This window comes from Monodon monoceros, unplaced genomic scaffold (assembly GCF_005190385.1).
Source record: "Monodon monoceros isolate NGI ecotype Baffin Bay Population unplaced genomic scaffold, NGI_Narwhal_1 Super_Scaffold_3, whole genome shotgun sequence".
Lineage (NCBI taxonomy): Eukaryota > Metazoa > Chordata > Mammalia > Artiodactyla > Monodontidae > Monodon > Monodon monoceros.
The window spans coordinates 70,827,917-70,840,634 of record NW_021703780.1 but is presented as its reverse complement, the minus strand read 5'-3'; the positions used below and the strand labels follow the sequence as shown (position 1 = coordinate 70,840,634).

The 12,718-nt window shown below is 41.6% G+C and overlaps 1 pseudogene; it reads left to right on the top strand.

The window, feature by feature from the left end:
- The first annotated feature begins 12,017 nt into the window (after positions 1 to 12,017).
- Positions 12,018 to 12,200, top strand: LOC114906830 (annotated as a pseudogene).
- The last annotated feature ends 518 nt before the right edge of the window (positions 12,201 to 12,718 follow it).

Genomic DNA, 12,718 nt, shown 5'->3' with positions numbered 1-12,718 from the left:
AAAGAAAATCACAAAACTATTATCAATTGTGAATAGTGATGCAAAAATACTAAATAAAATATTAGCAAACAGTATCCAACACCATGTTAAAAAGTAATACAGGGCTTCCCTGGTGGCGCAGTGGTTGAGAGTCTGCCTGCCGATGCAGGGGACACGGGTTCGTGCCCCGGTCCGGGAGGATTCCACATGCCGCGGAGTGGCTGGGCCCATGAGCCATGGCCACTGAGCCTGCGCATCCGGAGCCTGTGCTCCGCAACGGGAGAGGCCACAGCAGTGAGAGGCCCACGTACCAAAAAAAAAACAAAAAAAAAAACACCATGGCCAAGTAGGATTTATTCCAAGAATTCAAGATTGGTTCAACATAAGGAAATCGAATAATATAATATACCATATTAATAGACCTTAGGAGAAAAATCATATAATTTTTATGTCCATTGATCCCCAAAAAAGTCTTTATCAAAAGTTTACATCTATTTTTGTTTAAAAAAAATCACTTATGAAAGTAGAAATTGCTGGGTACTTTCTTAACATAATGTATTTTATTTCACTGGGAAACACTAAGGACATTTCCACAAAGATCAGGAATGAGGCAAGAATATCCCTATCTCTATTACCAGAAATACCAATGAGGTTCTTTATGGAGCTGGAAAGTTAATGTTAAATTTCCTATAGAAAAATAAAAATGAACAACAGTAAGGGAAACACCAAAAGAGAAATCTACAGCAGCCCAACTGGACCTAAAGACATTGTATTAAAACTGTAATTTTTTAAATATTCTACTGGCACATGAATAGACAAATTTATGGGATAGGATAAAAAATTCACATATAGACCCAAATGCATTTAGAAATTTAGTAAATAAAATCATGGGGGCGAAGATGAACTTTTAAATAAATGGTACTGGGAAAACTGGATAACCATTTGGAAAGAAATTAAATGAAATTTATGTCTCATACCATACACAAATGGGTTTGAGATCGAAATATTAAATATGAGACCATACAAGTACTAGAAGAAAACATTTTAATTTTTTTGAGGAATCTCCATATTGTTTTCCATAGTGACTGTACAAATTTACATTCCCACCAGCAGTGCACCAGGGTTTCCTTTTCTCCACAACTTCACCAACACTTGTCACTGCTTGTCTTTTTGATAGTAGTCATTCTCGCAGGTGTGAGGTGGTATGTCACAGTGGTTTTAATTTACATTTCCCTGATGGTTAGTGATGTTGAGCACCTTTTCATGTACCTGCGGCTATCTGTATGTCTTCTTTGGAAAAATGTCTATTCAGTTCCTCTGCCCATTTTTTAATCACATTGTTTGTTTTTTTGCTATTGAGTTGTATGAGTTCTTTATATATTTTGAATATTAACCCCTTATCAGATATATGATTTACAAATATTTTCTCCCCTTCAGTAGGTGGCCTTTTCATTTTGTTGAGGGTTTCCTTTGCTGTGCAGAAGCTTTTTACTTGTATTCTCTCTTGTTTATGTTTGCTTTTGTTGCTTTCGCTTTTGGTGTCAAATCCAAAAAATCATCATCAAGACCAGTGTCAAGGAGCTTACCACCTATGTTTCTTCTAGGAGTTTTATGGTTTCAGTTTTTTGTAAAGTTAAACATATATTTATACCATATGACTCAGCTATCCCACTTCTAAGTATTTACCTAAAATACTGTACACGGATATTTATAGAAGTTTTATTCATAATCAGCAAAAACAATCCAGATCTTTCAATGATTAAATAGATAAGCAAACTGTGGTGCATCCATACAATAGGATGCTACTGGGCAGTAAAAAGAAACAAACTATTGGTGCACAGAATGACATGGATGAATCTCAAAGAGATCATGCAGAGTGAAAGTAGGTATCAAAAGGTTATGTGCTCTGTGACTCTATTTATGACAAGACATATTTATGATATGAGGACAAGTCACAACTATAGGGATGGAGAACAGATTAGTGATAGCTAGAATTTGTGGGTGGGGAGAGCGTTTGACTAAAAAGGGGCAGCATAAGGGAGTTTGGGGCAGTCATGGCAATGTTCTATCTCTTGACTGTGGTTAAACAGTCTATACATATGTTAAAGCTCATGGAATCATACACCAAAGTTTGTTTACTAAATAGAAAATTTTTTAAAAACTGCACTGAGATAACATTTCTTCCTTGTCAGATTAGCAAAAAATTTAAAATTTGACACAGCATTCTGTTGGCAAGGCTATGGGAAATAGGCACATTCATATTTTGCTGGAAGGTACGCAAATTACTAGAACTCATATAAAGGGAAATTGAACAACATCTAAGAAAAAATATATATGTTTAACATTTGACTCAGCAATGCAACTCCTAGGGATTTACTCTCAAGAAACATTTCCAACAACACAAAAATCCTTATGCATAAGATTATTCACTGAAGCACTATTTGTAATTGCAAGATATTGGAAGCAACCTAAATGCCCACACATAGGAGAGTGGTTGAGTAAACCATAATACATGTACACAGTGGAATATTATGCAGCTCTAAAGAAAGATCAACTATCTCTATGAACTGTTAAGAAGTGATGTCCAGGATACATATTATTAAGTGAACAAAGAAAAATGCTAAAGAGTGTCTATAGTGTGAAAAGAAGAAGAAATAAAAAACCACAGATGTATCTACTTATTTTTGAAAAGAGAAACTCAGGAAGGATAAACCAGGAAATGAGATTGGTTACCTTCAGAGTAGGGGTGGCTGGAGGGGATGGGAGCGTAAGAACAGGGTGGAAGGGACGGGGGCAGGAGTTAGACTTGCCCGAGTGTACCATTATGTGTGGTTTGACTCTTAGAACTGTATTCATGTTTCACATACTCAAAAATTAAAATCAACAATTTTTTATTGTTGATCAGAGTCCCTTAAATTTGAACGTAAGCAGAAACAACAAACAATGTTATTTCAGATGAATAACGTAAACATACTGAAGTGGGGAAAGGGTAACTTTTGCACACTGTGTTCTGACTATATCCCCTCAGACTAAAGATAACTAATTATAAACAAATATTGAACTCTAGTTAGTATACTTGCTTTTTGTAGTTGTATGGATTAGCAATTCTGAAACAATTTTCTATGCATCATAGGTTTAAGCAAGTAAGTATGTTGAGGACAGTGGGAGCTGGGTTTCTCACTGTTGGGAAGGAAGTTATAAGTATGGAAAGGAGGAAGGCTGGAATGAGTTCTGTGGTGTTAGGTTAGAGTCGGAGGCATCAGTGTAGATTCACAGTGTATGAGGGCAGAGCATTTGGGCGTAAGAGCTGTGACACTCCTCCACAGAACAGCTTCCAAGAGCTGTGAATGGGAGGGTTGTGCCTGGCCTGGTGTTCATAGAAGCGCCCACCCTGTAGGAGTGTAACATGGCCCATCTACATTCCGAGACTGGCCTTCACTATTACATAACAAAGACAATTTTCTGCCAAGAGCACATTTTTTATTCGGAGACTTGGAACAATAACGAAAGAAACAAAGGCCTGTGCGTGAGTCAGGCCTCTTTCTGTTGCAAGAGAAGAGACTGAGCTCAAACTAATTGTAACAATAAGGGGATTTATTAGCACCTATGGTGGGAAGACTAGGGGTGGATCCAGCTTCAGGTCTGTCTGGATCTAGAGGCTTGTATGATGTTATTAGGACTCTCTCTTTCTCTTCACTGCCCAGGCATTCTCTGTTGGGTGGGCCTGATGGAACTGGACAGCACAAGGTTCATCTTGGGCCAGGTTAGCAAGCCCAGTGGAAGAGAGCCTGCCCCTCAGAGTCTGGCAAGGAGGTCCAGGGGGAGACAGGACCACCTTGACTAGCAGCCCCCTGGAACCACAGGGAGTGAGGAAGGGGGTTCCCAAAAGGGAGCACAGAGAGGAGAGGCCAACAAAAAAGTAATGACTCCATTGCTTTTCCTGCCACAGCCTGCTTGTAAAGTTCTGGCTTCTCTTTGTGCCCACTGGGTAGGACTAGGTGAATTCCTTGAAAACAATAAAAAACAAAACTACCCTAACAACTTTGCACCAAGGTAAGCTCCTCCAAGGGGCCGCAAGTCCTCATGGGTGGGCTGGGCTGGGCAGACCTGGGTACATCTTCCTGTGGTGTCCCCCTGCCACCACTACATCCCATGCCTGGCACAGGAGCTTGCCCTGAGTGTAAGCTCAGAGTGCATTTGTACCATTTTTCCAGTACCTTCCAAGGCTTTGTCCTCCATGGGGGCTCCAGAGTGAGCTAGTTCTCAGGTAGTAAACGTCTAAGGCAGGTGTCTGAATGTATTTGCTTCAGAACTCTTCCTGGCTCAGTCTCCAAACCCACCTTAAATGAATTTGTTGTAGATACTTCATGTTTAATTTACTAATAGATGAATAAATAATAGTCACCACTGCAGAATTTTCCTAGCTAAAATTCTGGCCATAATAGCTTTAGGTGGAGGTACTATGGGGTACTAAAGTCCCATCCTTCTGGGAGCCAACACACCTAGGTCTCTCTTGAGGAATATCTTGGTCCAGAGGATCCATGTGGCCTTGCAAGGGGCTGAGAGAGCATCGCTGTACTCAAGGTATCTGTCAGAAGTTTGTTCTTGCACTCCCTGCCCCTTGAATGCTCATCAAAAGCCAGTGCTTTAGAATGGGGATTCTCAAACATGAGTGTGCATGAGAATCATGTAAAATACATATTTAAAATGCAGATTCCTGGCCCCCACTCCTGGAGACTCTGAGGAGCAGTGTCGACCATGTGAGGAGCTTAGGGAAGAGTTATCTCAGCTAGGGACAAGCAAGTGCAAAGGCCCTGAGGCAGGAAAGAGTGCCCCAGGAACTATCAGCAAAGTGAGCCAAAGGAAAAGGGACAAAGGCCAGAACAGGCAGGGCCTTGAGGTTAGGATGAGGTTGGGTTTTTATCTAGTGCAACTGGAGGCCTCTGCAGGTTTTAAGTTGGGGGGAACTACAGATCACATTTTCACTTTAAGAAAATGATTCTGGGTGTTCTATAGAGAATGGATTATTAAAAGGCAGGTAGACAGAAGGACCAGACAGGAAGCTTCTGGAGGAGGGGTGCAGGCCAGAAGGGATGATGGTCTGGCAGGGGATGGATATGGAACAGGACAGCAATTGAGGCTGCGAGGATTTTGAGTGCTAACCTCAGTTCTGTTGCATCCTATTGTTCCTGCTTGCATTTTCTTCTATTCCAGTTATTTTATTGCTTACCCCCCATTTTTGTTGCCTCAAAATGAAAATGTCCTTTTTATTATGAAAATAATATATTCTCAATATTTAAAATGTAAACAATACAGGAAAGTAAAAAGAAGAAATTAATCGCTAGTAATCCCACCACCCCGTGATACTCCTCTCCTTCCAGACATTCTCCACATGAGTAACATGCACTTTGGACAAGTAGAATCACACCACACATGCTGCTTTATAACGTGCTTTTCTCTCTGTATAAAAAAATCACAATTTCAGGTGCACAGATGATGTGCATTCTATGGGGGATGTTGAATCTCACTCGGCCAGATTACTTTGCTATTTGTACAAACTTCCTAAGTCAAAGAGAGACTTTCAAAAGGTATAGATTTGAGTCTATAAAGTTAGAAAACACAAGTAATTTTCCTAAAAGGCAGGAGAAGGGCTAGGGGATTTAAAAATTAAAATATCAGAAAATATACTCCAAAACAGAGGAGCTGAAACACCAGTGTAGTAATTTCCTCCCAGAAGGGAATGTGATGCCTGGGCAAAATTCCATTGTTTATTTTGCACGGTCTTAACTCAAGCTACACACACAAAAAACAGAGAACAGTGGCAGGAAGTGCCTTTCTGTGTCCCGGCTGAGATGGGGCTCCCTATGCGAAGCCTCTGGAAGTCTCAGGATTAGCCAAGAATCCTCAGAGCAACTTGCCCAAAACACTAATTGTATCTGTGTCTCTGTCTTTGATTAGTGGCTTAGTCAACTTTCTAGCTCATTATCATCTTAATCATTTTTCCTTTAATGTAATGAGGCTAAGACTCTAGTTTTATTTTTCCCCAGAGGAAAATAAATACAAACTTGAAGGTATTTTATACACTCTTTATCTTTAGTTATTTAACAACCTTGATGTGGGAATGTTGTCTCCTTTCTCACCTCAGTCATCAAATGGTTGAAATAGAAAGCAAAGGCCTTGGGAATACCTGGACTCTGTCCTTGGCTCTTAGTTGCTTTCCTCGGGTCAAATATCCATCCTACAGCTCAGCAAAGAAAAGAATCAAAGCAGCGATGTAAACTGGGGTTTTACATTTCAGTGATTTAATGTGATAGAGCAGGACTAGTCAAATGTTAACTGTAGAATACAGGTGGTGTGTATATGGTGTTCACTGTGCATCTGGGTTCTAAGTTATTGCATTACTTACATTGCTTGCTTTTATTAGCAGACAGCAAGCCTTAGTGGCAGGCAACTTTTAGAAAAGTATTTACATTTTATGGGAGAGAGAGAGGTAGGGGCTCCTTGTCATTTTCCAGAATTTTCTGTAGGAGGGCAGATATTGACTGACTGTGTCACGTGTTTCCCCAATAGGTTGTAGTCCCTTTTCAAGGGTTTTGAGATTTAGTTAATGTAGTCAGTGTTTTGTTTATTTGTTTGCTTTTAATTATACAAATAACACACGAACACATTAATATTGAAAAAGTGAACACAATACAGATCAAAATTTCTTTTGAAATCCTGTCCCCAAATCTTGTCTCCTCCACCCCAGCCCCTGCCAAATGAAATCACTTTTTCAGTTTGATATACATGCTTCCAAACCTTTTTCTTCTGGATTTTTACACATATATATGTACCCACATATAATATGTGGTATTGTTTTATTTATTTGTTGGTTTTCATAAATGGTATTCTAACATATTTATCTTTTTATAATTAGCTCCTCCCCTCCCTCAGCAATATGTCTTAGAGCTTTTTCTAAGTTCCTTATAACTCTACCTTGTTAAAACAAACAAACTCATTGCATTGTATACTGTGCCAGGTTGGCTATCCCCATTGTATGGGTTTTTTTTGTTTTTTTTAAATTTATTTTATTTATTTATTTTTGGCTGCTTTGGGTCTTCGTTGCTGTGCACAGGCTTTCTCTAGTTGCAGCGAGCAGGGGCTACTCTTCGTTGTGGCACGTGGGCTTCTCATTGCGGTGGCTTCTCTTGTTGCGGAGCATGGGCTCTAGGTGCGCAGGCTTCAGTAGTTGTGGCATGCGGGCTCAGTAATTGTGGCTCATGGGCTCTAGAGCGCAGGCTCAGTAGTTGTGGCGCACTAGCTTAGTTGCTCCGCGGCATGTGGGATCTTCCCGGACCAGGACTTGAACCCGTGTCCCCTGCACTGGCAGGCAGATTCTTAACCACTGCACCATCAGGGAAGCCCCCATTGTATGTTTTTAGCCAAGTCTCTATTGGTAGATATTACAGTTGTTTCTGGTGTGTTTTTCTACCATTAAAAATAATGTTATAGAAACAAAACACATCTACCTGTGCACAAATGTGATTTTTTCCCCCAAGGTTAAATATTGGGAAGTAGAATGGCAATGTGGTAGAAATTCATACATTTTAATAGAAATGACCAATTTGCCCTCCAACGTGACTTTCAGTGGTCAGCTTCAGCAAATATTTCTTTTTATTGAGCTTTGGGATGGACTTACCTTAGCCTTCAAACAAAGCAAGGACAGGAGGAATATGACACTAAGTCTTTGCCCTCTAGGAAGGCTTGAGACTCATCTATAGGCCCCCATCTATCAAATGGCAAAATAATTCCAGCAAAGTTAAACCAGAATCTAAAAAGACTGGATACTTATAGAAGGTGTGTGGATGGGAATGGGATGGAAAGAAGGAGGGGATGGGAACAGGTAGATGGAAACTCAACACTCTTAGAGTATACCTGTACACTTTTATGGAACCAGGGTAATTGTTCATATACTCCCAGAATAAATAAATCATTCAAATCAACCAGGATGAGAAGAGAACCCCAAACAGAACACCAGCAGTAAGGAATCTAAATGTATTACAAATAAATAACGTAACCACACAGGATGAGGTAGGGAAGAAAAGACCTAACATAATTAACTCTGGAAAACAATATTTTGACTGGCTACTATAAGACTAAAGTTGAAAGGGACTATACAGAAAGATCATAGCTTAGTTACTAAATTTGTTTCTCTCTGTGGCTCTCACAAGGGAATGAGTTAGCAATTCTGAAACTATTTTATGTGCACACTAGTCTGGGTCCAGTTAGGAGGCAGAAACCACACAGAAATTTGAACAAGGAAAGTTTAATGTAAAGTATTATTAACTATAACAAGAGCCTGGAGAAATGAGGAATTGGCAACTAAAAAGTAGAAAGAACTCTAAAGAATACAGGAAGAGCCTGTAACAGGAGCAGCCACTGCCTAGGGCTGAGAAAGACAACCCAAGGAAAAGCCTCCCTCCCAGAGCCGAGATCCAGACCTGTTGGAGAGGGCACGGCTATGTCTCAGTGAATGGTGGGTGCTGTGTGGTCAGAACTTTCCAGAAATCCATCCATTATGGTTCCAGGAAAACTGTTCATGGGGAGGTGTCTCCCTGGAGGCATTCTGCTATGAAACTGCCTAAAAGGGGTGCCAGGGGAGACTACTGGGCCATGGAGCTTCTGGCTGCTATGCACTGCAGGAGCCCAGCTGCTAGAATCTGGTATTGGGGAATCTGGTACTGTCTACACAGCAGGAACTGGAAAAGCCATCTATGCTGCAGGAGCTGAGTGATGGGAAAAGCAGCCCACACTGTGAAGCCTGCCAGAAGGAACACACCAGACCAGGCCTTCCTTCTCCTCCTGCAGCATCTCTCTGTCACCCTCTACTGGCAAAGTTTAACATGGTTCCAGCTGACAAAAGAAAATAACGGAACCAGCTCCATTCCTGCATATCAGGTCATGAAGAATGAATTTTAGATTTGAGAGGCAGTCAACTGATATCTGGCAGAGTCTACCTCTTTGTCTACTCACCTTTCATATGCTCCTTTTTACACACACTTGAACTCTCATACAACAAAACCTCTCTATAATTCCATCTAACAAGATATAGCTTTTTATCTTAGAAATGAAGAAGCGGGACTTCCCTGGCGGTCCAGTGGTTTAAGATTCTGTGCTTCCACTGGGGTTCCATCCCTGGTTGGGGAACTAAGTTCCCACATGCTGCACCACATAGCCAAAAAAGAAGAAAAAAGAAAAAGAAATAAGAAAAGAAATGAAGAAGGCTTCACGCTGTCCCCAAAATGAAGACACACACAGTCCCAACAGTTACTGTATCCATTGCTGGCTATGTTAATTACTCTTTAAATTCAGTCACAGTCCCACTGAATATTCTTGTTACTTAAAGACTAAACTGAGGAATTCCCTGGTAGTCCAGTGGTTGACTCTGCATTTCCAGCCCCCCCCCAAAAAAAAGAAAAGAAAAGACTAAACTGTAAAGTTAACTTAGGCAACTTGTATATAAAATTAAAATGAGGTGAAAGTCTGAGAAACTATCACAGCCAAGAGGAGTCTAAGGAGGACATGAAACTAGATGTAAGGTAATATGATGTTTAGATGGGATCCTTGAACAGAAAAGTGACATTAGATAAAAACAAAAGAAATCTGAATAAAATATGAGCTTTAGTTAATAATAATGTACCGATATTGGTTCATTTATGGTGGCAAATGTATCATACTAATATATGATGTTAAAAAAGGGAAAACTGGGTGTGAGGTATATGGGAAGTCTGTACTATCTTCTCAATTTTTATGTAAATCTAAAACATTTTTAAAATTTAAAAATTTATTTTTTAAGAGAAGGGACAAGGCCTTCCCTGGTGGTCCAGTGGGTAAGACTCCACACTCCCAATGCAGGGGCCCTGAGTTCCATCCCTGGTCAGGGAACTAGATCCTGCATGCCGCAACTAAAGATCCCGCATGCTGCAACTAAGACCCAGCGCAGCCAAATAAATAAATAATAAAAAAAATTTTTTAAATTGCGCTTGAAATGTTGCCAGTTTTTAAAAAGGAATCCAGTCTATGGCGTTGCACACCATTCTCAACATAGGCCTTCGACAATATACGCATACTTTTAAAGGTACAAATTATGTCAAGAGTAGCCAGTGTATATATATATGGCTCAATTTTATGGAAAGCAGTTTAGAAGTCATGAACAAAGCGGGAAGCACAACTAAGGCAGTAAATGAGACCGCCTGGAGAGTCCCAGGGAAACACCGTGAGACATTACATAACAGCAGCCAGCAACAAAGAAAGAAATTATGTTCAGTTTCCGTATATATACATATACACACATACACTAAAGAAGGCCTGTGGAGATCATCATCTGACCTCTCCAGAGAAGGGATGGTGAACCATTCTACCCCACACTCCTCTTCCCCCCAGAGCCAGCCTACCCTAACCTGAAGCAGATTCCACCTGCCGGGGCAGGGGTGCCAGCAGCTGTCTCACCTGCATCCTCAGGACGGCTCACATGGCAGGGGGAAGCGGCCTGTTCAGGAGGGCGCATGCGGGCCCTCCCGGAGCTCTGTGCACTTTTGTTTTTGTTGCTGGTGTGAAGCTGACTTCTCTTGCTCATGAACTTGGCTCAACGCCTTGCTCTGTTGCTGTTTTTGCAATCTGTCACTTCCTTGCTCCATCTCTAGTGAACTTTTGCTGTAGAATTTCTTGCTCCAGGGCCTTAGGTTGGGAGAGAGACCAGAATTAGGGCTCTGTGTTTTTTCACAACTGAGGGGGCACTGGTTGGGCCTCCCATGCCATGGAGGGCACACCGGATAAGACTCTGACACACAGGGTGGCTGCCACTGCTTCTAGGTGTGCAAGTTATTCAGCTGGGAGGATTTTCCTCCACTGAGATTAACAGGGAGGCCCAGATTGCTGGTTGTGTCAGTGAGGGTGTTTCCAGAAGAGATCAGCATTGGAACCGGTGAATTGAGACCCGCAGATAGCCTTCCTCAGGGCTTATGGGCGTCAGCCAACCTGTTCAGGGTCCAGATAGAACAGGAAGGTAAGGGAGGGCGAATTCTCTCTCTGCCTGAGCTGAGGTCACAGCTTCTGTGCTCGGGCAAGGGCTCTCCTGGTTCCCAGGCTTTCAGATTCAGATTGGGACTTACACAGCCTCGATTCCCTGGCCTTCAGACTTGTACTCAATAACATCACCAGCTTTCCTGGTTTTCCAGCTTGCAAAGGGCAGGATGTGGGACTTCCCGGCCTCCATAACCTTGTGAGCCAATTTCTGCAGTATATCAATCAATCTCTCTCCCTCTCCCTCTCTTCCTCTCTCTCTCTCTCTCTCTCTCTCTCTCTCCCCATATATATATACGTGTGTGTGTGTGTGTGTGTGTATCCTCTTCGTTTTGTTTCTCTGAAGAACTCTAGCACAGCTTCCTGTCTCTTCTGAACCCTTCTTTTGCATTTTATTTTCTCTAGCTTCTCTTTATACCCCCAGGTTTTGAAACAAAATGTGAGAGACGAATATTTAGGTTCATGATGCAGCATTGTCTCAGAATAGCTGCATGTCACTGGGACAACCAGGGAGCCTCCCTGAACCTCAGATCCTTAATCTGATAAGGAACTGCAGTAGCTGCCCCCAGGCTTTAGTGGGCTCTGCTAAGCTTGAGCCACTGCCCTGGACAGTAAGTTCCTGGAGAGCAGGGACCTCAAGGCCTTGAGCATGTTTTTTTTCCAGTGCCTTACACAGTGCCTGACATACAGCACGCACTCAATAAATGCTTGCTAAATAAACAGTTGATTATGTAAATGCCAGTTACTGTGATTATGCATTCATATATGTCACAAGCCACATCATTTAGGTTCAAGATGGTACTGGAGAAAACAAACAAAAAACCCCAACAAATCTGGTGGAAGAAAGTGAATGGAGAGCTAAAAATTCTAGGTACTATAACTGGAGAAATAAAATGGGTAAGAGTGCCTGTGCGCTGAGTGACCCTTCAGAGTCGTCGGAGTGTGTTGGGGCTGCCTGAGCTTGGTCCTGCACCAGGATGCTTCAAAGCCTTATTGAAAATGTGTGGATCCCCATGAAGCCCTACTGTACCCAAGTTTACCAGAAGATTTGGGTAGGAATAGGATTGATGGGCTTCATCATTTATAAATTCAGGAGTGCTGATAAAAGAAGCAAAACCTTGAAAGCTTCCAGTCCTGCACCTGCTCATGGTAATCATTAACCAGCTTTCCTTGCACAAGACATTGGTCTGACTGTGTTGAGGGAATGTGGGACATCGTGTTGACTTGCAGGAGTCCCACTGCCCTCGTGCATGAACAAACGTACCTGTGAGACCCCCCGCCCCCCCGCCAAAATGACTAAGAGTTGGCATGGTTGCTCCCAGTTGTGTATTGACCATGTTTCATTTGAGTGTCTCAATGGGGCCTCTTTTCTCTTGACGTCTGTGACCTGCCTGGGATCTTTGTTTTTGGATGCTGATGGCCCAGTTTAAATCCTAACCTGCTGACATAGCACGTCCATTTCCTTAAGAATAATTTTAGAGGAGCCAGGAAAAGCTGATTGTGTTTGAAAAGTTCAAACAAACTTTAAAAAGGCATTTGGAGGAAACTGAAGAAAACTTCAAAAAACTATTCCTCAGCGAGACAAGAGAAGAAGTTACTTTCTTTAAGCAAGAACAGTGTATTCTGAAAAAGGGACCTAAATAAGAAAGAGCTGCTATAAGATATTAAAAAATATAAT